The following is a 27,722-nucleotide window of genomic DNA, read 5'->3' on the forward strand; positions in this document are numbered from 1 at the left end:
AGGCATTAAATGTGATGGGAGGCTCCGCAAACTCAGCTTCAATGCTGGTTTTATGGCTGGTTCAGAGGGCATTCATTGTGCAGCTCAGTTCGAGGCAAATGGCGCTCGTTATCTACGCTCCCCTGGTCGCCTGGATTCATTCCTGCAAGAATTCCGAGCAGACGTTGGCAGAGGAGGAACATTCCCTGGTTCAGAGCACAAATTCTCAGTGGGATTCTGGTCCGAAGGTTAATTTGACGATGCAACGTGAGAGGCTCAGGATGAGCAGTCGCAGGGGAGGTTCTAGGGGCCGCTCTGCCACCCAGCGCCCAAGCAATTCGCCCTCCTCCTCGGCAGAAATTGCTTATGAGCATATCAGAGGCTCAAATAGACCTGTTGGACGCGGAACTGTGCAAGGATGGGGAGAAATTCCCGAGTGCGGGCATCTGGAGCATCCGGCTGTTCGTTATCGAATTCCTTGCACGCTGGAAAATAATACTCTTATCGTTTCAGTCATGGTAGAACATTGCAATAATCACAGAGGACCTCTGGACAATTTGGGCGTGCCCGTGGTTGATATGCAGGTTCCAGCAGTCGATATGAGGAGGCCTACCAGAGCTGACTCACCCCCAGCAACTCCAGCGGAGGAAGCTGGCCCTAGTGAGTCGGTTCAGCGGACGCTGTGCTCAGAAATGGGGGTCTCGCAAAAGCTCAAAGGGCAAGCGAAGGATGTGGAGGTCTCGCAGAAGCTCAAAGGACCGGCGAAGGAGGAGCCCCATACGACTGATGAGGACTAATTCCGCTGTCAATCTGTCTACCGTTGCCAGGAAAGCAATTCTCTGTTTGCCTCTCAAGTTCTCTGTCTATTTACAGCTCTCTTTGTCAATCTGTCTAAGTGTTATCCATGTCGGATTATGTGTCCACCGTGTCAGTCAATGCGTCCATTGTGTCGGTTTGTCAATCCACCGTGTCAGTTCACATGTCCATTGTGGCGGTTTACAAGCTTACTGTGTCGATCCAATTTTGTAATGATGCTACTCAGAAGGGTCTTTCATGGAGACAATCTTGCTGGAAATGTAGGGCCACGGCCCTGGTGTAATTTTGGATGTAATTTTTGTTTTTTGTAATATAAATTAGCCTAGTCTTACAGAGAAAAATATATATATATATATATATATATATATATATATATTATTTTAAAATAACATTATTTATTTAACAAATTATTTAAATTGATTATAATTTTAAATTATTATTATTATGTACTAGAAGCGCATTTCAACTTAATATAGATTAGATGTTGTAATATCATGTCTTGTAAATATTTTCACTTGGTCAAATTATAGACAAATAAAAATAAAATAAAATAAAATAATAAAAAACACAAATCAATGCATAATTAGAAGTATAAAAATAAAAAAATAAAATCAATAATTATAATTTTAACACATAAAATTTATAATGTTAAATTACACTGTTGAATTCTTTAAAATTTTATGGCTTTTCTCATAGTATTTTCCTTTAATGTAGCCTATTTAAAAGCATAAAAGTCTAATAAATTTTCCAATAAAAATAATTAGTGTCCTTAAAATTCCTCAAAATATAATGATTTGCTTTATTTTCTTTAAATCTTATATATAATTTCATTTACATTATGAAATTATTATAGAATTTTATAATTTGCAAATGATATTGTTTATCCATTTTTTTCCACGCTATTATATTTGTTGTCTATTGTATAAATGGTTATGGCAGGGCCTAACATTTTTCTATGGAGTGTGCTAAGATCTTCTAAACTATGTTATTCAAACATAAAGTTCAAAAATCATAAAAAAAATAAGAAAATCAGATTGTTTTATATTGCAAGTTTTCTTTAAATATCTGTGTAAAATTCTTACCAAATTTTTTCCATTAACGTTTGCTAATATTATTTTACAAGCTGCTCTCTCCAACCATTTGCATTGTAAGGTGAGTAGCATTAATCACAATTCGTTGAATCAAAATTTGGTAAAAAAAAATTGTAAATCGTTTTAGTTTTGGGATAATTTTTTAAGGTAATTATGTAGAGTGTTTCACAGTGTAATATGGATTAGATATTGTAGTGGTTCTTTAGAGTTAAATCAGGCAATATTAAATATAAAAAATTAATAACACTTATAAAGAGATGTTATCATGAAATGTTAAGATATAATGTTAGTTAAATTATAAAAGTTAAATAAAGAGTTAAATGGGTTGGTTGTAGGCTTTAGGTTTTCAAAATCAAGTTTGATTAAGGATCAAGACCTTTGGCATATCTAGAAGCAGTGTGAATATTCATTTTATGAGTATTATCACTATCACAATTTATACATAGAACAAATAATACAGGCTAAAAGGCCTTAATTTTTTGTATAAACACTTCACATAAAAGATGCATTGAATCCTACCATCCATATGTAGTTTTTTCATCAATTTTTGTAGTAATATTATCTATATAGCTTTTTTTGAAAATTCTAAAGTAAAGTAGGAAAAATATATTAAGAAGAAGCATGCTAGCTCAAAGCATAGTCACTCAAAACTTTCTCTTGAAATACACCTTAAGGGTGTATATGCATAATGTAATTTTGAATCATTTTATAAATGAATGAAAATTAAAGTTTTAAGAAAAAAATATTTAAAAGAAGCTAAAAATAATAATAAAAAAAGAAAGCTAAATTTAATTTGTTATATTTGTTTTTATGAATAAAATTACATTTTTAAAAAATAAATAAATAAAAAATTTAATCAAATTGAAAACAATTTAAATAATAATTTTCAACTTTATTTTTAAATTTAATTAATAACCATATACAAATTTAATACTTTACACACACACATATATATATGTTAGGTATGTCAAGTAGTGAAATTCTTAGCAAAATTGATTTTGTATGACTCAGAGGCCCAAAACCCAGAAGCATTTTAGTTGGAGTGAGAGGTTGTCTCTTTAGAGACCACTAGTTTGTCATTCAAAGTGACACTAGTCTAGATTCATTTTAACTCTTGATCTACTAAAAACTAAAAATAATCAAAGTGTATTGAGATGCAAATCTCTTTTAAAATGAAAATAGATTTGATTTAAAGTTGATCCCTCTATACATCTACAAATTTAATGATAACTAAAAATATAATAACATTTTTTTAGAAAAGTCATTAAAATTTTATTTGTTGACTTTTGACATCGTAATATTAAATGACTTGTGAACATGGAAGTATGTCCAAATACATGATGACAAGATAGGTCAAATCGGTGTGACTCTCTTCTTTTTCCAGGAAAATGAAACCACTTTCTTTACAACTTGTGAACATTGTGGCATCCAAGAACGTGAAGCTATCATTACATTATTGGAGTGACAAGGAAATTACTAAGAACTATCATTACTGCATTGACTAAGAAAATGCCCATGAAATTTGCTCAATTCTTTATGTATAATCACAATGCATCCGTATATGGTTGGTGGCAAGATTCGTAGATATCTGGGCGGTGACATTATTAAAAATTTATTTAATTATTTAAAAATGGAGGGGGAGGAGGAATTATTTTGATGGTCAAAAATGCGGTAATTTTTTTTTTTTAAATCTTGTAGAGAAAGTTCTTGAATCGTGTTTTTGATGGTGGAAATGGATTTAGCACCATAAAAAACCTTTCAGACACCTAAAATTTTGAAATTTAACAACTATAACTTGGATTGACAAAAATCGTTGCCAAATTTTCCCTAAATATACCAAGAATTTCTATAACCTTCTTAGCAATTCCTCCTGCTAAACTACGGCCTTAAAAATTGCCCACAACTTAGACTAAATGCATTATATCTAATCAATGTGTCATACCTGGTAGTGGAAAGAATTGAAAATGCATCGGGAAGTAGTTGCCTAAGAATTTATGCTAAATGCTTTATGTTAAATCACAATACATCAGTAGTATGTGGTTGGTAAAGATTTGATAATAAATAAGGAGAAATTGCCCGGAACTTCTGCTAAATGCTTTACGTCTAATCAATGCATCACATCCAAGACTCGAAAAAGCAGTGGCCAAGGACTCTTGGCTGCCCCGTTCAGACTAATGTATTATTACTTCCTTCCTTCCATCCATTAAACAAAAAAGGGTATTAATAGTCAGAGAAAAGCCCTCACGACTCAGTGTCTTCAAGAAAATAAGAAGTCCAGAAATCAACCAGATCCCAGTGCTCAATTTTTTAATAGATTGGCTAAATATTGGCCGAATATTGAAAGTGATAAAGGTGCATAATACTATATCCATGTAGCCTCAAATTCCTGGTAGTGTATCTCAATCCATAGTCGATTGTGCCACAAAGATATCTCAAGAGATTCTTAGCAGCAATCCAATGTATCTGATGAGGCTCGACCATAAATTGACTCAACGTATTCGCTGCGAAGCATATGTCAGGATGAGAGTTTACCATGAACATCAGGGCCCCCACAAGTTGTCTATATTTGGAAGGTTTTCCGATTCGGGCCCAACAACACTTCCACATAGCTTCTTGAAGTTGAGTTCCATCGGAGTAGACACAAACTTGCAATCCACCATCCCACATCTCTCGAGCAACTTCACAATGTATTTTCCTTGAGAAAGGAAAATCTGGCTTAGCTTTTGCCAAACTTCTAAGCCTAGGAAGTAGTGCATCAGACCTAGGTCCTTCATCTCGAACTCGGAAGCCAACCCCCTCTTGCATTGATAAATGAGAGGGTTTGCACCTCTTAGAAAGAGATCATCTACATAAAGGACCAGAATGAGAGGCACATCCTTTTCAACTTTGAAATATAGGTTAGGATCAACTTCGCTCCTTGTATATCCTAGCTTCATAAGATAGCTATCAATCCTCTCATACCTAGCCCTGGGGGCTTGCTTCAACCCATAGAGGGCTTTCTTCAACCTGCACACATGTGTCCTTCGATCTTGTACTTCAAATCCCTTAGGTTGTTCTACGTAGACTTCCTCCTTAAGCGAACCATGCAAGAAAGTACTCTTAACATCCATTTGGTGTAGGCTCCATCCTTGAGAGGCAACAAGGGCAAAAATGGATCAGATAGTGGTATATCGGGCAACAGGTGCAAATATCTCGTCATAGTCCACTCCTTATTTTTAAGAAAATCCCCAAGCAATGAACCTGGCCTTGTATTTTTCAACACTCCCATTAGCTCCATGTTTGATTTTGTAAAGCCATTTCGAAGTGACCACAAACTTGTCCTTGGGTCAAGGAACCACATCCCAGACATCATTCTTCATTATTGATTCGTACTCCTCATTCATCGCATCCTTCCATACTTGGTGTTTCACGGCTTCTTCGAACGTACAAGGCTCAGATTGAACAATGGTACTCATAGCAGCTAAGTACCCTTGATACCTTCTCGACTTCCTACTTTCAAGAAATGTCCCTCTTGGAGCAATTTGTCTTTCAACATCTTCGAGAGTGTCTTTGAGCCACAAATGTCTTTTCCTTGAGGTAGAGGGTTCACCAGGAGGTGGATCAATGGGATCCATCAGGCCTTCAACATTGGGCATCGGTTCATCTGTCGGATATTCATCTTGCTCTCCTGCAACATCATCATTATCCTTCCTTGGGATAGGGAGATCTCTTGCTTTCCCAAGGGAAGAATCTTCATTGAAAGTGACATCATGGCTTATTTCAACTTCTCTTTGACCAGGAACATAGATTCTATATGCCTTCGAATTTTCACCGTAGCCTACAAATGTTCCTTTCTTCCCAGATGCTTCTAACTTGTTTCTTTTCTCTTTAGGCACATGAAAATACACGGGACAACCAAATATTAAAAAATTAGAAACATCAGGTATCATACGATTGAAAACTTCTTCAGATGTCTTGAAATCCAATGCTTGATGTCGGCTTCTATTTTGAACATATACGACAGTGTTGGCAGCTTCTCACCATAAGAACTTTGGTAGGCCTTGGTCATGAAGCATGGCATGGGTGGCTTCTATGATGGTTCATTTCTTCCTTTCAACAACTCCATTTTTCTCAGGAGTATATGGAGTGGTGGTCTCCCTCTTAATGCCAGCCTCTCTACAAAAGTCATTGAAATCATTTGATTCATATTCAGTTCCATTATCGGTCCTCAATATTTTGATCTTTTTCCCTGTTTGATTTTCAACCAAGGCTTTGAAGGAATTGAACCATTTGAACATTTCATCCTTCGTCAAGAAATAGATCCATGTTTTGCAAGAGAAGTCATCCACAAAAATTGCATAGTATAAGTATCCTCCTAATGATGTTACGGGCAACATACCAGATAGATCAGAATGGACCAATTGAAGAATGTCAGTAGTTTGACTTTCACTTGAAGGGAATGGTCCCCTTTTAAGTTTCCCAGTTGCACAACCCTGACAAACACCTTCATGATCTATGTTGAAATTGGGCATACCTGTGACCATCTTCCTTCATTACCCGTGACCGAAGATTTGTTCACCTTCATTACAAAGGTGAGATTTGTAAGGCATTGTAATGAAGGTGAGAAAATATTCGGTGCCATAATTTGGATTGAAGAGAAGTATCACAAGTCAAAGCTCCCAAAGGACTTCCTCCAACTTGATAGAGACCTTCAACCCTAAATCCAAGTGTAAATGCATCTTTTGGGTTTCTTTGCCAAATACATACCTTTCCTTCAATGAATGCTACCTTGAAGCCTTTATCTTCCATTGCAAAAATAGACACCAAGTTCTTCTTCAAATCGGATACATACAATACTTCTTGTAGATGAAGAGTTTGACCTTGATTTAAGTGAAGAGTGACAGTCCCTATTCCTTTCATGGGGTGGGTGGCATTGTCTCCAAGTGTGATCTCCAAATTAGTCCTCTTTTCAATCAAATTTGAGAGGGCCTCCTTGTACCCAGTGAAGTGCCTTGAGGCTCCACCATCAATCAACCAATGATCCAAAGTATCCGTAGGGTGGAAATAAGATTAAAATTTCTTTTATTTTTCTACAACATTAGTTTCCTCATACTTGGAATTCCTTGTCCTTTTGGGAGGTCGACCATTACCATATCCAGTAGTGGGAGCATTCCTCTTTCCTTTATTTTTGAACATGTTGTTCCTTTGATTGCCATTGCCTTTGAAATTGTTGTGATTGTTGTTGTTGTTTTCGTCATCCTGTGGAGTATCCTTCTTGTGAGGACACTCTCTAGCATAGTGGCCAAACCTATTGCAATTGTAGCACCTTCCTTTTCTTCATTCTTTTAATCTCAACTTGAATCCTTGACTTTGTCTCTTTGGCTCGATCGAGGTTGGATGCCCCTTGGGAAGTTTAATTCCCCCAAAGTGGCTTCCATCCTCAACCCCTCCCCATGAGGTTTGAACTTGTGACCTGGAGGGAAATAAATCCCACTGAAACTAACTAGTCTACATGTGACAACCCCAAATTATTCTTTTCACCATATAAGATTGTAAAATTTGAAAGATAAAAATACAGAGGCAAAGGGAAACTGATTCCAGGGTGGGGGGGGTGTTAGGGGAATAATTGATTTCTTCTATCAAGCCATGAATATTGACACATGAAAAGCAAAAAGGACAGGTTATATGGTGATGATTGGATTACAAGATTGGGTAGGCCAACCAATGATGACAAGGCTAACAACCTTAAAAGAAAATATGAAACTATACTATAATTTGGCCTCATATGATTGGTGGAAAATTTTCTGGGCCAGCAAGGAAAAAACCAACCAAAAAGGATGACAAAAAGACAAATAAACAAAAGGGAGACGGGTTGAGGAAAGGCCAGAGAAGAGAAGACATAAAGAAGGGGAGGGAGTTTCCATTCGAAAAGAAGGAACTCTAGTTACCAGAACTCTGGAATTCGGCTGCTCGGTCTTTTCCCTTGAGTAGTCCTCGCAAGCTTGGGAATTAGGCTCAGGGGTGATGGTTGGGAGGAAAAACTTAGACCCGACTTCCACTGCCATTTTTGTATTGCGATAAGTATCCCTTTGGTTTGTCACAATTGTAAATCTAGGTATTCTCTATAGTGCATCAAATGTGTAAGTTTCCAGTTAGTAACAATATGTTGCTTGCAACCTCCTGCACCTATCAAATTTAGAGGAAACGGATCTCTATCATTGCATTGTAAATTGTGTTCTCTGCGCGTTCCACATTCGCCAACTTTTATTGATTGTGCGTTCACTTTGATTGTTACCCTTTTGATTAATATGCATCATGCACACAACTATCTAGAACATTTGTCCCTATGTCACACAGGGTAATTTCCTGTGGCTATCAACTAAAATTCTTATCATATAGGAATCTAAAATCCTATGATTTGTTTCCTCCCAAATTTTTTTATTGATTTTTAACCAATGAACCTGTGGAGGGAGCTGCGTTTCTAGAGAAACCAGACATAGACCGATAGGTCAAATACAAAATGATAGGGCCATTCTTTTGATTTGAATGAACAATGGCCATTAGCATTCAAATTTAACTTGGTTAATATGGAATCCTTAATGTGGATTCCCTTGGGCAAGCATATCGTGGCAAAGTAAGGAGCAACTGGTATCAAGAGTCAACAATGCTCATGTTTTTCCCTCACTTCTTCTTCTACCCTCAGGAGCATGCAAATGAGGGTCGTTTAGAGTCAACAATGCTCATGTTTTTCCTACGGGCCATGTGACTACATACCCTCACAGCGGCAGTTGAACCTCTTTCTTCTCATCTTGCTTCATCATCAAATTATGTGAAATTTGTGGAGATGTCCAAGAATGGCAACTTGATACCACTCTACCGCTGCATATTTTCAGATCACCTAAAACTAGTGCTTGCTTATTGGTGCTTGGTAAGCCAAGATGGTAGAGACACCCCGAATTTATTATTCGAGTTTATGGGGCAAGGGTAGTTGGGTGCCAATGTGGTACAATTTCTACGTTTGCATTTTCTTCTTTACCGCATTCCTATACACCTAGTTGAAAATTGGATAAGATAGAAATGAAACCATAACCTAGCCCTGGCCATTGGGATTTTCTACTAATAAGCCACATGGCAGGGCACCCATAAGGCTCCGGTGTAGAAGCGTAGATCGCCACATTCAACACAATCCCTTATGTAGGCTTTTACCGACGCTTGGTGTGATACCTTGATAGGCTAGGAGTGGAACATAGGATGTCGTTGTTACCACATTTGTCATCTTATCATGTTTGTGAAGCTGTTGTGAGAGCATCTCATGTGAAGCATATGATTTGTTATTATTGAAAGTCTAGGATCTGCACCAACATTTGGAATGTGCTTTTCAATTCCAAAGGTGATTTGTGATTATTTAGCCCTATTTTATTTGGTCGGTGAGATTGTTATTTCTTCTAGCTATATGAATGTGACTTAGAAAAAGGACACAAGAATCACATATTTCCTGAACCTCAGAAAAAGTTACGGAAGTTTCTCTAAATCTGATTTAAAGTTTTATCCAACTATTGGGTGTTAACTCGAGTGCTTTTTGGATGGGTATATTATTTGTGCCATTGAGTTAAAATGGTGTTTGAAGCTTTATAAGAAGCTAATGTACATATTGCCATTTACACAATATGGGTGTAGGTGTCATAAATGATTAAAATATTTGTTTTCAAGCGATTTTTGCTTTCAAAATTTGAGTAGAAAAAGGTTAAATGTGTAATCGAACGCAACGCATGCCTAACTTGCTATGGTTATGTTAACATGACATCTACAAAGGATTTGACTTAAGTTATAACAAGACATTTTAGTTTGATTTGCTGACATGAATGGACTTGCTATGGTTATGATAACATGCCATCTAAGGAGGATTTGAATTAAGTTATAACAACACATTTTAGTTTGATTTGCTGGCATGAATGCTCCCGCTCTTAGTCAAGTTGGCTCTTTTGAGAAATCAATGCAAGTAGATTAGGGTTTGATTCCTCTTTCTTGATAATTACTTGTGAGTTATGTTGGCTTATTTACTCTTTTATTATCTTATCTTTCATCAAGCAATTACCATATTATGTGTGTATGAAGATCACAAAAACACGAGACACAAGATGTAGGCACTATGCTAGGGCAAAACCCCTCTCAAGGGGAAAACCCAATCAAAAATTATTTTCCTTCAATAGTTTTTCTTTGAGACTCTTCAACCTAGACAAAAACCAAACCTTCCCTCCACACAAAGTCAACCCTTCCAGATATTCGACCCCTTTGCAACAACACTTCCACCCCAGCAGCTTCGACTATGCAAAAACTTATGACATCAGGCAACAACTGGCAACAACAACACTTGGAAGACTTCGATATCCCAAAATAGGGCACGAAAGAGAGAGTAGCACCAAAACTTTGATTTCTTCCTTCTCCTTAGCCTTGACCCAACTCACACTTCCTTTGACTTCCTTGACCCACTTCGCACTTTTCCCAGCTTCACTAGAGATATCGAACTTGCTTGAGATGAGATGCTGCAAATGAATTCAATCTCCTTCTATTTATAGGCTCTAGGTGAGGTCGAATTGGTGTCCCTTAGACCGACTTGATCTCCTTTAGGCCGACTTGACATAAATCATATTTGACTCAATAATAAACCTTTTTACATGATTTCAAAGCCCAAGAAGGGTCTCTTTAAATGTACAATGAATCTATTGACTTAATATTAATCCTTGGAGTCCACAATGGGGACTTTGACTAATATAATGATGACCCAAGCATGAAACCATGCTTTAGTAAGTCATTGATACAATATTTTTTTTCTTTATTCTTTTGATAAGTACATTACATGATGACTCGAATACATTAATTAAGATCGAATCTAGCTACATTTTCCAACACTCCCTCTTAACTAGGGAGATATTCCTAATATACAAATATAATGGAAGATCTAAAACTATCTGAACAATGAAGAGTTTAGGCATTGCAATGCCATTGACTAGATTCCTCACCATGGCAATTTATCCATTGGTCTCTCAACAATTTAGGCACCGCAATGGCATGAACTAGATTCCTGACCAGGGCAATCTATCCAAGTGGGACTAAGGTGGATTAAAGCTTTTAACCTCTCTAGGTACCATCAGGCTTACCTGCCACCCACCAATCCAGTGACCTAGGTGCGTATTCGAGGTCAGAGCTCTATGACCAACGACCCTCCCTACTTTGGGACCTAGACATCAACACAAAGTGTCGACCAAATGTCCTCCCAGGCAATGCTACACTTGCAAAGCCTCAACAAATCTCCTCCAATCTCTTATCATTAATATAATCAACAATATCTACTAGACCAAGCATGTTTCTTAGATATTCAAACTCCTTTTTAGGAAGAGACTTTTTTAGTATGTCTGCTACCTATTCATCTGTTGAGACATCATCCAACTTCACGATCCCATCATGCACCAAGTTCCTATTAAAGTGGAACTTATTTTTGATATGCTTCGTTCTAGCATGAAACATGGGATCTCCAGACATTTAAATACAACTTTGATTATCACAATTAATCATTGTAGCACCCAAAGACTTCTCGAACAAATCTGTGAGAAGCTTCCTTAACCAAACAACCTCCTTTCCCTACTTCACATGCAACCACATATTTCGCCTCAGCGCTACTTAAAGCAATGGGATCTTACTTTCTACTCATCCATGAGATCATAGCAGCTCCCAGACTAAAACATCCTCTGGTAGTGCTCCTTCCATTGGTCTCACTGCCACCCCAGTCAAAATTTGTGAAGCCAATTAGCTTGACTTCCTTACTATCATAATTCAAGCAGTGATGTATAGTGCCATGAAGATACCTCAATATATGTTTAGCAGCTGCTATCTAGTAATCATGACGAGGCTCTAACTAAAATTTATTAAGAATGTTTACTGCTAAACATATATTTGGCCTAGTATTTATTAGATACATTAGGGAGCCCACCAATTGACGATAGGAGGTAGGATCCACGAGACTTGAGTCAGAGCCCCTCAACTGCTTGAGATTGTTGATCATAGGAGTAGTCATAGGCTTGGAATCCATCATCCCAAATTTCTGCAACAACTCGATGATGTACTTTCCTTGCCCCAAATATATCTCCCCACGTTTCTGCCATACTTATAGAACCATGGAGTAGTGCATCAATCCTAGATCCTTCATCTCAAATTCAGCTGCCAACATCTTCTTGCATTCTTGAATTCTTATCTCCACACCTGTGATGAATAGATCATCCACATATAGTAGAATAATGATGGGCTTATTATTCATGACCTTGATGTAGAGATTTGGATCAACATAACTTTTTACAAACCCAATTCTAAGGAGATATGCATTCGTTTTTGCATACCATGCCCTACGTGCTTGCTTCAAACTATATAGGGCCTTCTTGAGTCTACAAACATGAGGTCCTTGCTATTAACTTCAAAGCCTTCGAGTTGTTCGATATGCACTTCCTCATTAATGGTACCATTTAGAAATGCGGTCTTCACATCCATTTGATGGATATTCCAACCCGTTGTAGCAACCAATGAAACCAAAGATCTAATGGTAGTGTTCCTTGCTGTGGGTGCAAAGGTTTCTTCATAATCAATGCCTTCCTTTTGAGAGAAACCGCTTGCAACGAATCTAGCTTTGTACTTGTCTAGACTTCCATCAATAGCATGTTTGATCTTATAGATCCATTTGGAGGTGACAACTGATTTGTGACTAGGTCTAGGAACGATTTCCCAAACCCCATTCTTCATAATGGATTGATACTCTTCTTGCATCACTTTCTTCCAAACCTCTTGATGAGCAACTTCCTTGAATGTAGATGGTTCAACTTCAATTAACTTTGTCATATATGCAACATAACCAGAATATCTCTTCGGTCTTTTACTTTCCCTGAAGGTTCCTTTTGCAGCTTCATGTCCTTCAACGTCTTCTAATGTAGCTTTTAACCAATTTTGCCTTTTCCTTGTGGTTGGGAAATGACCACAGGTTGAATAGGCTCACTTGGTCCTTCTTCTTCTTCTTCTTGACTTGTAGTAGGGTTTTCATGATGATCTTCTTCTTCTTCAAATATTGGAATTTCTTCGTCATCAAAATCAATAGGAATATCCTTTGATTTCTTGTAGGTTTGATTTTCATCGAATATGACATCCCTGCTTACTTCAATATGTCCTTCCTTCTTTACTATAGATACTATATGCTTTTGAGGAGAGACTATATCCAAGGAATATTCCCTTGATACTTGTGGAATCCAACTTCTTTCGCTTGTCCTTTGGAATATGGATGTATGCTGGACTTCCAAAGATTTGGAGGTGATCCACATTTGGTTTCTTTCTCATGAATACTTCTTCTGGTGTTATGTTATGAAGACTTCTATGATGAATTATGTTTTGAATGTACACGACTGTCAGCGCTGCTTCTGCCCATAAGAATTTTGGTAGGTCTTGATCAAGGAGCATTATTCGAATGCCTTCTTCAATTGACTTGTTCTTCCTTTTTTACTGTAGATACTATATGCTTTTGAGGAGAGACTATATCCAAGGAATATTCCCTTGATACTTGTGGAATCCAACTTCTTTCGCTTGCCCTTTGGAATATGGATGTATGCTGGACTTCCAAAGATTCGAAGGTGATCCAAATTTGGTTTCTTTCCCGTGAATACTTCTTTAGGTGTTATGTTATTAAGACTTCTATGATGACTTCTGTTTTGTATGTACATGGTTGTCATTGCTGCTTCTCCCCATAAGAATTTCGGTAGGTCTTAATCAAGGAGCATTGTTCGAATGCCTTCTTCAATTGACTTGTTCTTCCTTTCAGCCCCTCCATTTTGTTTAGGATAATAGGGAACAATGAGCTCCCTCCTTATTCCTGCTTCCTTACAATATGCAATCAATTCTTTTGAAGTGTATTTCCCACCATTGGCAGACCTTAGAGTTTTTATCTTTCTTTCGGTTAGGGTTTCCACTTTGGATCTAAACTCCTTGAACTTTTCAAAAACTCCATCTTTCGTTTTGAGAAGGTAGAGCCATGTCTTTCTAGAATGGTCATCAATGAATGTTACATAGTAGAGATCAATGTTGCACTAATCGTTATTGGGATAATATCCGCGCGAGGAAAAAATCGTAATAATTGGGAAAAAATCGGTAATAATCAGGAAAAAATCATTTGGTACAAAAATATTCATTTTTCTTCAATTTTTTTAATATCTAAACCATCTACAACATAAAATAAATACATTGACACATAAATATGATAAAATAACTAATATATAAGATGTTTAATATCATTTCTACTGCTAAAATAACACATAACAGTGAATCATGTCCTGAATAGTAAGCCCTGACTCCTAAGTCCCAAATCAACCTCAAAATATCAACAAAAAATATAATAATGTATCTCATATCATGAGTCATAATGTCATATACAATGAAATGAACCAAATAACTAAAGTCTAATACTACTGATTTCCTTTGCCCCTCTAGATGTAGATGTCGGTGGAGTTGGCAGGCCGTAGTAGACTATGGAGTCTGCTGTGCTCTAGAAGCTGAAGAACTAGGAGCTACAGGAGGTAGACCACGTCCTCTACTTGTGACAGGGGTAGCTTGGGTCACCTCCTCCTCCTCAAATATTTATTTATTTATTTTTATTTTTCCACGATTTTTTCGAAAAAATTGCCTATAAAAAAGGTCCGAGTACTACTCGCGATTTTATCTTTTTGCTGAAAAAATCGCAAAAAAACGATAATATTGCGATTTTAACAACACTGGTAGAGATGACCTCCAAGTGATTTGTCAGACATGCGCCCACACACATCAGAATGAATGAGGTCTAATATCTCTTTAGACCTAGTTTCACTATTTAGAAATGGCTTTCTTGTATGTTTTCCCAAAGAGCATCCCTTACACACACCTTCATGATCTAAATTCATATTGGGGATGCCACGAACCATTTGACTAAGAGTAGGGATAACCTTGTAATGTAGATGACCATACATCCTATGCCATAGCTCAATGGGATTGATCTCCATGTGAACCAAAGCTTGAGGAGGTGGTGTAATAACTCTATAAAGGCTTCCTTCACGAACTCTATTAACCCTAGCTTTATCAATACTAGAGTATTTTCCCCAAACCAATACTTTTACATCAACAAAAGCAACTCTATCCCCTTTATCTTCTAAGAAATAAATAGGAAGCAAATTCTTTTTCAGACCTCGAACATATAGTATGTTGTTGAGGTGCAACTTCGATCCATTTTCTAGCTTCAACGATGTTGATCCCAGGCCTCTAACATCATAGCTTTTGTTGTCACCCAATTCCATTGCATGAGAAGATGGATCCTTTGATAGTGTATGAAGTTGTTTACTTTATCCTCTCATGTGCCTTGATGCTTCACTATCAATGGTCCATGCATTGTCATCACTAAGAGAACTTGTAAGAACAATGAACAACCCTTGACTTTTGACCTTGTTGAATAAGTAGTGGATGACCTTCTTGATCCAGCTTCCAGCAGTGTTGATACCCATTCTCGTGTAGTTTATCAAAGAGGGAGAATCCATGTTCATTCCTTTTGAGCCAACAAAGTGATTTTTCAACCTTTCTTGACCTTAGCTCTGATTCCATGTTGAGAAACCAATGCAAGTAGATTAGGGTTTGATTCCTCTTTCTTGATAACTACTTGTGAGTTATTTTGGCTTCTTTTACTACTTTATTATCTTATCTTTCATCAAACAATTACCATATTATGTGTGTATGAAGATCACAAAAACAAAAGAAACAAGATACAAGCATTATGCCAGAGCAAAACCCCTCTCAAGGGGAAAACCCAGTCAAAAATTCTCTTCCTTCAATATTTTTTCTTTGAGACTCTTCAACCTAGACAAAGACCAAACCTTCCATCCATACCAAGTCATCCCTTCTAGATCTTCGACCCCTTTGCAGCAACACTTCTACCCTAGCAACTTCGACTATGTAGCAACTTATGACATCAGGCAGCAATTGGCAGCAACAACACTTGGAATACTTCGATCTCCCAAACTAGGGCACGAGAGAGAGGGAGTAGCACTAAAAATTCAATTTCTTCCTTCTCCTTAGCTTTGACCCAACTCGCACTTCCTTTGACTTCCTTGATCCACTTCGCACTTTTCCCAGCTTCATTAGAGATATCGAACTTGCTTGAGATGAGATGATCCAAATGAATTTGATCTCCTTCTATTTATAGGCTCCAGATGAGGTCGAATTGGTGTCCCTTAGGCCAACTTGATCTCCTTTAGGCTGACTTGATGTGGAGGTTACATAAATCATATTTGAATCAATAATAAACTTGTTTACATGATTTCAAAGCCCAAGAAGGGTCCCTTTAAATATACAATGACTCTATTGACTCAATATGAATCCTAGGAGTCCATAATGGGGACTTTGTCTAATATAATGATGACCCAATCATGAAACCCATGCTTTAATAAGTCATTGATACAATATTTTTTTTTCTTTATTCTTTTGATAAGTACATTACAAGATTACTCAAATACATTAATGAAGACCTAACCTACTTACATTTTCCAACAGGATCGTCCATAATTATGTCTGGTATTGAGTTCATGCATTCAACAGGCCTCTCATGCAGTGGATTCTTGTGTGGGCTTTGGCAGGCAACCCTTGGACAATTCTATGGGTATTGTGGTTTCCCTAACTCCAAGAATGTTCCTGGAGCTTAGATGGGTTCCTTGAATGCTGCTCTAATGAAACTATTAAGTGTTGTAGGAATATCCTTTCTTCTGCTCTGGTTTGTGTGCCCTTGGCTACTTTAACCAAAGATTGATGTCAATTGCAATTAGGTACTTGGCGTCCTGGTGCCATTCATGCATTGCCTTCACAAATTTGTTCTGGGTTGCCAATTGGACCTCCAGTTGTGTTGTATTAATTGCTTGCTCATATTTTGGCTCTTGAGTCAAGTGCATTGATTCAGTGTGCTTTAGTGACTGGAAGTGTGCAGGGTTGGGCTGCTTTGAAGAATGATCAATTGTTGTAGAAAACTCAGTTAGTTGGTTTAAGCATTGTTATAGCTTTTATTATAAAACATAATATATATATATATATATATATATATATATATATATAGATATATATATATATATATATATATATATATATTTCACTGGCTTGACAGGGAAATTTTGTTGGTTTGAATATCAAGTAGCAAAGGTGCATTCTCTGAGTATGTTGATGACATAGGCAGACTATGGCAGTGTTGCACTTATTGAAATCCATTAGACTTAACAGTTTTAGGATTTCAGGATTGGTAGGGTTGCAGCATTTCCTCTTGATTCTATGATGCATGATTGTATAAAAATGACATTTAAGAATATATTAAAAAAAATAAAAAATTTCAAGAGGGTGTGTTACAAGTGGTATCAGAGCTCTCAGGTTCAACACTTGGGCCTAATGGGTTCTATTGGGAAAATAGATGACCAAGACCAGTGATATACCAAAGTTTCGTACCCCAAGGTGTAGTCACTGCCATTGTCAGGTATGGGTCTACCTTGTTCAAGCTTTCTCGTTGCCAAACCAAATTTGATTTAAAATTGTTTTGTCATGTAGACAAAAAAAGGAAAAAAAATTCCTACTGCCAATTTACTAAGAAACATGGGAAAATGCCCTTGTTACAGTTGCATTTTAGGTGAATTTAGACACTTTTAACCCTCCATAGGATAGGGTCTTGCATTAAATTTTTCCATTTCTCCTATTCGTAATAATTGTTTATCTTGCAAACCATGATTTCTTCTTTTCCTTAGTTATCATTATTGTAACATTCGTCTAGGATGGAAATTCCAAGAAAGCACTATGCAAAGCTATTGTTCAAGGTTTTGGATGATGTGGTCAAGAGAATGGCCAAGCGTGGGAAGATGAAGGAAATTCTTAAGGGCAGGAAGGTCAATGGAAGAATCAGAATGGTCACTAGTCTGAAAGGACGAAATGAAATCTAGTTCCTTGATCTATACATTAGAATCTACAAGGGAATCACTATCAATATTAATATCATTACGATCATTAAATTCTAGAATGAAATCCCAAAATGTAGGTTCTATACATTCCTCTTGGATCATGGATTTGACAAATTGATCCAGCAGATGCATGGTTTTGGGCTGACTTCTCATTTGGACACTTTATGTCTGATCCCAAAATTTGATACAAATAAAACAATGACTCTTCTTGTGTGGAGAAGATCTCTTTTGAAAAAAGCCATAATTTCTTTTAGAAAATGATCTTTGTTCCTGGAAAGTCTTATAACAATGACAATCTTGATAACCTTTCTTTTTCTAGGGCTTGGGATGCGAATGGCAACAATAGTTATAGGATTCTGGCATAATATTATAGGGAGTAAGCGTAAACCATTTATTTTGCTTTTTCAAGACTTTCTGTAATCAATGATCTTTACGCATTTCTAGCAAAAATGTTTAAATTTTTAGATGTACCATAGCAAGAGGCATACTACCAATGTCAAGGCCTTTATGTTACAACCTTGCTTCCATGAGATCCAGAATACGGTAGGGCCAGGATTTCAGATATCTTAATATACAGAGTCGGAAGGATCTTGAATTTCATACAACAAATTTTGCATTATGCATATGTGTATTTGAATTGCAAGTTACATAATCACTGAATAAGAAACATGTTCAAAGCATGCGATTTATTATCATTTTCTATTATGTATAATTCACTGCTAACTACATTGATCAAATCCCTACAAGGATGTGAATTGGTTAGTATAAATAATCTACTCAAATCTCCTAACTTAAACCACCAGTTGGTTAGGTAGGACCATGGGCAACAAATTCCTTAGTGAATCTCAGAATTTCCTCTTGTATTGATAATCTATCATGAGATGAAGCTTGTTGAGTTTTGGCTCTTTACCCAGACTTCCCATCCATTCAAGGTTTTCTTGATTTCTTGGTGACTTCTGCAATCAAGGTCAGTTATCGGACAAGCATCAGAGGGGAAGTTATAGTGGTCTCTAGTGGAGTTCTAGGACAATTTTGACAACCAAATTACCGGCAGCAACAGGATATGATATAGTTCTGGATATTCTTTCTTCTTACTGCTTTTAGCATCTTGAACAACTATAATTATATTTATCTCTTTTTTAATGGCCTCATATGTAGAGGAATTGATTCATATTCTCTCTTTTATTTCATTTATTATTCTTTTCAATTTGTTAGTTACTCCCTAGAGCATTACTCCGACCTTCTATTCTTTGAAAGCACTGAAGGAAATTGCCTCTAATGTATCCAGATACAAAGATTTATGCTCTACTATCTTCCTTTTTCCTTTTCATCATAAGAGGTGGGTTTCTTAGTCATGAGGGGTTTATTTGGATTATGGAGAGAAGGATTAAAAAATAACAGTGGGAAAATTTCCAAGAGTCTTATGTACAGTCAAAAGGTTATGTTACATTACTTGTATTAAACCAAAATACCGAGTTTGATCAGTCCATGGTTGACAACAAGATAGTGGTCGCTAGTCTTGCCTAAGATACTTCATCCCTTCCATGATGGGTTTCTAAAAGTCCTTTCAAAATTCAGTAGTAATGGATTATGTACAATTGATTTACATATCACATTACAAGATTTCATCTACAATCTTGTCATCAAGCATGAAGATGTTTTTTTGATGCATTTTTGGTGTAATCCTTAGAAGGGGATGCTAGATCTTGGTCCAACAATTTGTCCACCAACATCATCTCTACTTGGCAACAATCTCATGATTTGTTCCTATATCACTGAGGAGAGGAAGGATCCTTTTTAGTGATTGATGGATTTTAGTTCTTTGAAAAAGGAACAGAACCAAACAGTCTTTAGATGCTTCTTCTTTGAAAATAATTCTTGAACCAGTAGGACTCCTTCAAGCTGCTCCCTATTCCTCTGAAAGGGATAGTCTCTTAGCATCACTGGACAACATTTGCACATGAAATGTCTCATAACTCTTGTAAAGGTGTCATCTCAAGCTTCCAGATCTTGGATGTCCCTTGAACTATTGGACAACAATCCCCACATGCGTGTCTTGTAACAAGTGGTATCAGGTGCATATGGTCCACTCTCTCATTTGATGCACCTTTCTATCTAGTCTACCTATCAAAAAATAAAAAAAAACTGGATAATTTCTGAAGAAAGCACCAAGGATAAGGTCTTAAAAAAGTACAATAGGTGAGATGTTTTTATTCACAAATACCTCCTCGAGTAGGGTGCCATCTATGGCAACTAGAAAAGAGGGAAATTAATGGAAATAGTTTCCTCATGCTAGGTGCCCCAACTGGTCAATAATAGAAACTTGCTTGGTGGTCAAGCAATCTCTAAATACCCAAAATAGAAGTGCTTTTGTCATAAAAGAGCACTTAATGGGTATATGGGTGCCTTCTTGTTGCTATTTTTAGGTGTGAAGACCTGATTTTGACCCGATTTTACACTTTCTTGAAATCATTTGAAATTACTAGGTTTTATTTTCCATCATTCTATGACCCTCTCTGTGTATATCACTTCTAATAATGGGAAGTCTAAAAATAAAGTTTATTTGTGCACAACCAAAAATTACACCAATGATCTTCTCCAAAGAGGGCACTTGAATGGTGAAGCAAATGTGGATTTTTATCTGGAGTATCGAATTTCAAGCAAGGGTTTTACCCTTTTCGCTGTTTTGGCAAAGGTTCAATGGCCATGCTTTCACAGTCCAATTGTCCAAGTTTTCCTATTTTGGTCTTTTATAAAGATCAATTTAATATTCTTTAAAAAAGAGGATGTAAACTTTGATCAATAGCGAAGACATATCAGAACAGGCAAAGCTCATATCCTATCACAAGTATATTTATGTACAACATTGCAGGTGCAAAAATAAAAATAAAAGATTTGAACGAGGGCAAAAAAACTAAAACTCTAGAGTCTTTCTTTATGGTGTGATTTGAAAATGGCCATGTTCCAAGAGAAGTGATAGGGTGCCTTCTTAGGAGACAACAAAAGTTGTCATGTCATTTTATTGGAGACACTTGAATTAATGCTCTTTTGATCATGGTTGGATCTGATCTAAGTGAGATTTATTGTTATCATTTTATGAACACCTTGGTTTGGTGTTTTGGTGAACTAGGATTTATATTACATGTAAAAAAAGTGTTAAGTCTTATCAAGATTAGGCCACCAGGTGCTGTGAAAAACCTAGTACTGTAAGAGACCTCATGATATCAGGGAGGAAAATTCCCTTAGTGCCTCAAATGCAATATATGAGTGACAAGAAGAATGTCTAGCTAGAGTGACTCTGCTTGTTTATGAGATATTAAATTGGTTGTGGTTTACTATTACTCTGTTCTGGGCAATTTTCCTTGCTTAAGCTCCATTAACATATGTTATTACAGTGGTTAGTATAGCTCTGCCCGTGGTATTCCCTTATTTCATTCTAGTAAGTTATGCCCTCTCTAACCACTGTGTAAGACTGTGACTATTGGAAAGAAGATGCTACAATAAGTATATTTTGGCTTTCTTACCTGGATAGTAAGAGGAAATTGTGACAACATAGCTTCCCTTAATGTTGCACCGTCATAATGTATAACCTGTGTGTGAGTGTTTAATACCATGTGCCATATTACCATGACATTTGGGTAATTGGGACTTATTATTTCGTTACAGTGAATTACCACACACTGTGGACATGCAAGCTCAAATGCTGTCTCATCTTAATCTGTTGTTACTTCATCATGATACACTTTCGGTTGTGTTGTCCTTGCATTGAGCATGAAGTCATGTGTAATTCTAATGTTGGGCATAGAATTCTGTTGGAGATGGGTTGTCCTTGATTATTAGCAGTCCTTATTTTACTAACAGGCATAACGAATTGTCACAGTGGTGTGTTGGTTAAAAAAAGAAAGTGTAAATGGAATATGATATGACATCATAGTAGGCTAATTGAGTCCATAGAAATGATGGACAACAAAATGGTTTTGTTAGGAGTCATTCTTGTAGCAGAATGATGGAGACACGTGGTATAATGAGGAAAAGATACATAGGTGGAGCAAGTGCTTTGGACTCTTGTCGTGCATCAGGTGAAGCTCAAACAGAGTTCCAAAGTCCGGTATCGATTTGGGGGTGGAGGTATACACCTCTGGATGCCCTTATCCTTTATGTGTGCATGCATATGTCATACTTGTGCAAATGTGTATACGTGTCATGTGTGTTTGCGCGGTGTAAGTGGCATCATGTTATGTGTATGTGGTATTTGTATATGTGTTTGTTACTTGTCTGGGCTCGTAAATTATATATGTTTCTAGGTGGAGGTGGGATCTCTAGATCCCCAATATTTTTGCCGACAAAACACTATTTGGGTTGCTAGTGACTACTTGGTTTGGTAGTGCCCATAGTCGCAAATGGGGCTTTCAGGTTGGAGACATAAGTCTTTGGATTCCCTTGAGGGTGGAGGTGTCGACCTTTGTATTCCCTCGTCGCTGATTTGAGGGTGGAGGTGAGCCTTTGGATTCCCTTATTGTTGATTTCATGGTGGAGACATAAGTCTCTGGATTTGCTTGAGGGTGGAGGTGTCGACCTTTGGATTCCCTTGTTGATGATTTGAGGGTGGAGGTGTCAACTTTTGGATTCCCTTCTTGTTGATTTCAGGGTGGAGACATAAGTCTTTGGATTCCCTTGAGGGTGGAGGTGTCAACCTTTGGATTCCCTTGTTGCTGTAAAATATATATGTTTCTAGGTGGAGGTGGGATCTCTGGATCCCCAATATTTTTGTCGACAAAAAACTACCTGGGTTGCTAGTGACTACCTAGTTTGGTAGTGCCCATAGTCACGAATGGGCTTTCAGGGTGGAGACATAAGTCTTTGGATTCCCTTGAGGGTGGAGGTGTCGACCTTTGTATTCCCTCGTCGCCGATTTGAGGGTGGAGGTGAGCCTTTGGATTCCCTTATTGTTGATTTCATGGTGGAGACATAAGTCTCTGGATTCGCTTGACGGTGGAGGTGTCGACCTTTGGATTCCCTTGTTGCTGATTTGAGGGTGGAGGTGTCAACTTTTGGATTCCCTTCTTGTTGATTTCAAGGTGGAGACATATGTCTTTGGATTCCCTTGAGGGTGGAGGTGTCAACCTCTGGATTCCCTTATTGCTGTTTTGAGGGTGGAGGTGTCAACCTCTAGATTCCCTTCTTGTTGATTTCATGGTGGAGACTTAAGTCTTTGGATTCCCTTGAGGGTGGAGGTGTCGACCTGTGGATGCTCTTGTTGCTGATTTGAGGGTTGATGTGTCAACCTCTGGATTCCCTTATTGATTTTAGGGTGGAGATACAAGTCTTCGGATTCCCTTGAGGGTGGAGGTGTTAATCTTTGGATTCCCTTGTTGTTGATTTAAGGTGGAGGTGTCAACCTATGGATTCCCTTATTGCTGATTCAGATGATTGATCCGGGGTGGAGGTGAAAGCCTTTGGATTCCATTGTTTTGGTAGAAGGTGGAGGTGGGACACCTCTGGACTCTCTCGACAGACTGATGGATTAGAAAAAAAGGTATAATCTAAAATTTTGGCAATTTCCTATGATGAATCTCATGAGAGGTTGTATGCCATGTTATAGGAAAGTATGGGAAATTGCCCAGACCAGATGGAATCACAACAACATGCAAAAGCCAAAGGTTTTAGGAACATGGCCATTGTGGGACACCAACATCAATGGTGCCAACTGATTTCAATAATCATACGATCAATGGTTGATGGTATTGAGTTTGGGATATGCCTTAGTTTTGAGATCCCCCTGATGGTATTGAGGTAGGGATATGCCTTAGTTTTGAGATCCCCTTGATGCAAGGAAGCACAGAAGGAGGGGTGATTGGATTGCCCAAAGTAGAGAAGGGAAGGTCGGAAAATAAATTGGTTTTGGTCATGAGCATAGCTGGGTGGGATCAGAAGCACATTGGAGGTGTACCCATAAACAATGAGCTAGGAATTGTTCGTTGAAGGAACAAATACAAGATGAATTGAAGTGCAAAATGGGGCCATTGGAAATATGGCTGAATTTATAAAATGATTACTGAGTGGCTGGGTGAACCATGATGCATGTAACATGTGATGTAAAGTTGGAATGAACAATATATATAAAGTTCCATATTAACTATATTGTTTTTACTAAACAAGTCCTTTATATATGGTCATTGAACATCGAAGACGGTGTTCCCCCAAGGGGGAGGGGTTTGTGACAACCCCAAATTATTCTTTTTCCACCATATAAGATCGTAAAATTTGAAAGTTAAAAATATAGGCATAAGGGCTAAGGCAAGGGACACTGATTCCAGAGCTGAGGCGGGGTGCTAGGGGAATAATTGATTTCTTCTATCAAGCCATGAATATTGACACATGGCAAGCAAAAAGGGCAGGTTGTATGATGATGATTGGCTTACAAGATTGGGCAGACGAACCAATGACGACAAGGCTAACAAACTTAAAAGAAAATCTGAAACTAAACTATAATTTTGGCTTCATATGATTGGTGGAAAAAATTCTGGGCTAGCAAGGCAAAAACCAACCAAAAAGGATGACAAGAAAACAACTAAAAAAAGGGAGAGGTTGAGGAGAGCCCAGGGAAGAGAACACGTAAAGAAGGGGAGGGAGTTTCCATTTGGAAAGAAGAAACTCCAGTTACCAGAACTCAAGAATTCTGCCACTGGGTCTTTTCCCTTGAGTAGACCTTGCAAGCCCGGGAATTAGGCAGGGGGTGACGGTTGGGTTGCAACCATCTATGGTTGGGAGTAAAACCTTAGTCTCGACTTTAGTTGCCATTTTTGTATTAAGATAAGTATTCCTTTGCTTTGTTGCAACTATAAATCTAGGTATTGTCCGTAGTGCGTCAGATGTGTAAGTTTCCAGTTAGTAATAATATGTTACCTGCAACCTCCTGCACCTGTTAAAGTTAGAGGAAACTGATATCTATTATTGCATTGTAAATTTTGTTCTCTGCACGATCCACATGTGCTAACTTTTATTGATCGTGCATCCACTTCGATTGTTACCATTTTGATTGAATATGCATCATGCACACAACTGTCTAGAACATCCGTCCCTATGTCACACAGGATAATTTCCTGTGGTTGTCAACTAAAATTCTTATCATATAGGAATCTGCAATCCTATGATTTGTTTCCTCCCAAATTTTGTTACTGATTTTTAACCAACGAACCCGTGGAGGGAGTTGCGTTTCCAGAGAAACCAGACATAGACCGACAGGCGAAATACAAAATGATAGGGCCATTCTTTTGATTTGAATGAACAGTGGCCATTAGCATTCACATTTAACCTGGTTAATATGGAATGCTTAATGTAGATTCCCCTGGGCAAGCATATCATGGCAGAGTAAGGAGCAGCAGTATCAAATCTCTTTTTCCCTTCACTTCTTCTTCTTCCACCCTTAGGAGCAGGCAAATGAAGGTCGTTTAGAGTCAACAATGCTCATGTTTTTCCTAAGGGCCATGTGACCGCATACCCTCACAACGACGGCTGAACCTCTTTCTTCTCATGTTGCTTCATTATCAAATTATGTGAAATTTGTGGAGATGTCTAAGAATGGGAATCTAATACCACTCTCCCGCTGCATATTTTCGGATCACCTAACACTAGTGCTTGCTTATCGGTGCTTGGTAAGCTATAATATGGTAGAGACGCCTCGAGTTTCTTATTCGAGTCTATGGGGCAAGGGCAGATGGGTGCCAATGTGGTACAATTTCTACGTTTTCATTTTCTTCTTTACCACATTCATATACACCTAGTTGAAAACTGGATAAGATAGGAATGAAACCAATAACCTAGCCCTGGCCATTGGGCTTTTCTACCATTCAGCCACATGGTAGGGCACTCATAAGGCTCCAGTGTAAAAGCGTAGATCACCACATCCAACACAGTCCCTCATGCAGGCTTTGACCAATGCCTGGCATGATACCTTGATAGGTTAAGAGTGGAACATAGGATGTCGTTGTTACCACATTTGTCATCTCATCATGTTTTTGAAGCTGTTGTGGGAGCATCTCATGTGAAGCATATGATTTGTTATTATTGAAAGTCTAGAATCTGCACCAACATTTGGAATGTGCTTTTCAACTCCAAAGGTGATTTGTGATGATTTAGCCCTCTTTTATTTGGTTGGTGACACTGTTATTTCTTTTAGCTATATGAATGTGACTTATAGGAACAAGGACACAAGAATCACATATTTCCTGAACCTTAGAAAAAATTCTGGAAGTTTATCTAAATCCGATTTAAAGTTTTATCCAACTATTAGGTGCTAACTCGAGTGCTTTCTGGATGGGTATATGATTTGTGCCATTGAGCTAAAATGGTGTTTGAAGCTTTATGAGAAGCTATTATAGATATCGCCATTTACACAATATGAGTGAAAATGTCATAAATGATTAAAATATTTGTTTTCAAGTGATTTTTTGTTTTTTGTTTTTTGTTTTTTGTTTTGTTTGTTTGTTTTTATTTATTTATTTTTATTTTGTTTAGAATTTGAGTAGAAAAGGTTAAATATGTAATCAAACGCAGTGCAAACCTAACTTGCTATGGGTATGTTAACATGACACCTATGGAGGATTTGAATTAAGTTATAAAGGTTAAATATGTAATCAAACGCAGCGCATGCCTAACTTGCTATGGTTATGTTAACATGACATCTATGGAGGATTTGACTTAAGTTATAACAACGCGTTTTAGTTTGATTTGCTGGCATGAATGGACTTGCTATGGTTATGCTAACATGACATCTAAAGAGGATTTGACTTAAGTTATAACAACACATTTTAGTTTGATTTGCTAGCATGAATGGACTTGCTATGAATATGCTAACATGACATCTAAAGAGGATTTGACTTAAGTTATAACAACACATTTTAGTTTGATTTGTTGGCATGAATGCTCCTGCTCTTAGTCAAGTTGGCTCCTCCATAATTATGTCTGGCATTGAGTTCGTGCATTCAGCGAGCCTCTCATGCAGTGGATTTTTGTGTGGGCTTTGACAGGCAACCCCTGGACAATTATATGGCTATTGTGGTTTCCTTGACTCCTAGAATGTTCCTGGAGCTTAGCTGGGTTCCTTGAATGCTGCTCTAATGAAACTATTAAGTGTTGTGGGAATATCCTTTCTTCTACACTGGTTTGTGTGCCCTTGGCTACTTTAACCAAAGTTTGATGTCAATTGCAATCGGGTACCTAGTGTCTTGGTGCAATTAATGCATTGACTTCCCAAATTTGTTCTCGGTTTCCAATTAGACCTCCCTGCTCATATTTTGGCTCTTGAATCAAGTGCATTGATTCAGTCTACTTTAGTCAATGGAATTGTGCAGGGGTGGGCTGCTCTGAAGAATGATCAATTGCAATAGAAAACTTTGTTAGTTGGTTTAAGCACGGTTATAGCTTATATATACATATACATATACATATACATATACATATACATATATATATACATATATATATATATATATATATATATATATATATATATATATATATATATATATATATATATATATATATATATATATATATATATATAGATATATACATGTATATATACATGTATATATATACATGTATATATACATGTATATATACATGTATATATATACATGTATATATACATGTAGATATACATGTATATATAGATATACATATATATATACATATACATATACATATAGATACATATATATATATATATATATATATATATATATATATATATATATATATACATATATACATATATACATATATATATATATATATATATCTATATATATATATATATATA

The 27,722-nt window shown here is 37.1% G+C and overlaps 1 pseudogene across 1 annotated transcript in view; it reads left to right on the top strand.

The window, feature by feature from the left end:
• Positions 1-883: 883 nt before the first annotated feature.
• The window catches only part of LOC149140021 (protein TOPLESS-RELATED PROTEIN 2-like), a 117,738-nt pseudogene continuing 90,899 nt past the window's right edge, over positions 884-27,722 (top strand). Inside the window, exon 1 of the transcript XR_016265058.1 lies at positions 884-1,055. The product of XR_016265058.1 is annotated as a protein TOPLESS-RELATED PROTEIN 2-like (transcript). The remainder of the gene's footprint in view (positions 1,056-27,722) is intronic.

This window comes from Pinus tabuliformis, chromosome X (assembly GCF_031772625.1).
Source record: "Pinus tabuliformis cultivar Carrire ecotype Pingquan chromosome X, CPIR1, whole genome shotgun sequence".
NCBI lineage: Eukaryota > Viridiplantae > Streptophyta > Pinopsida > Pinales > Pinaceae > Pinus > Pinus tabuliformis.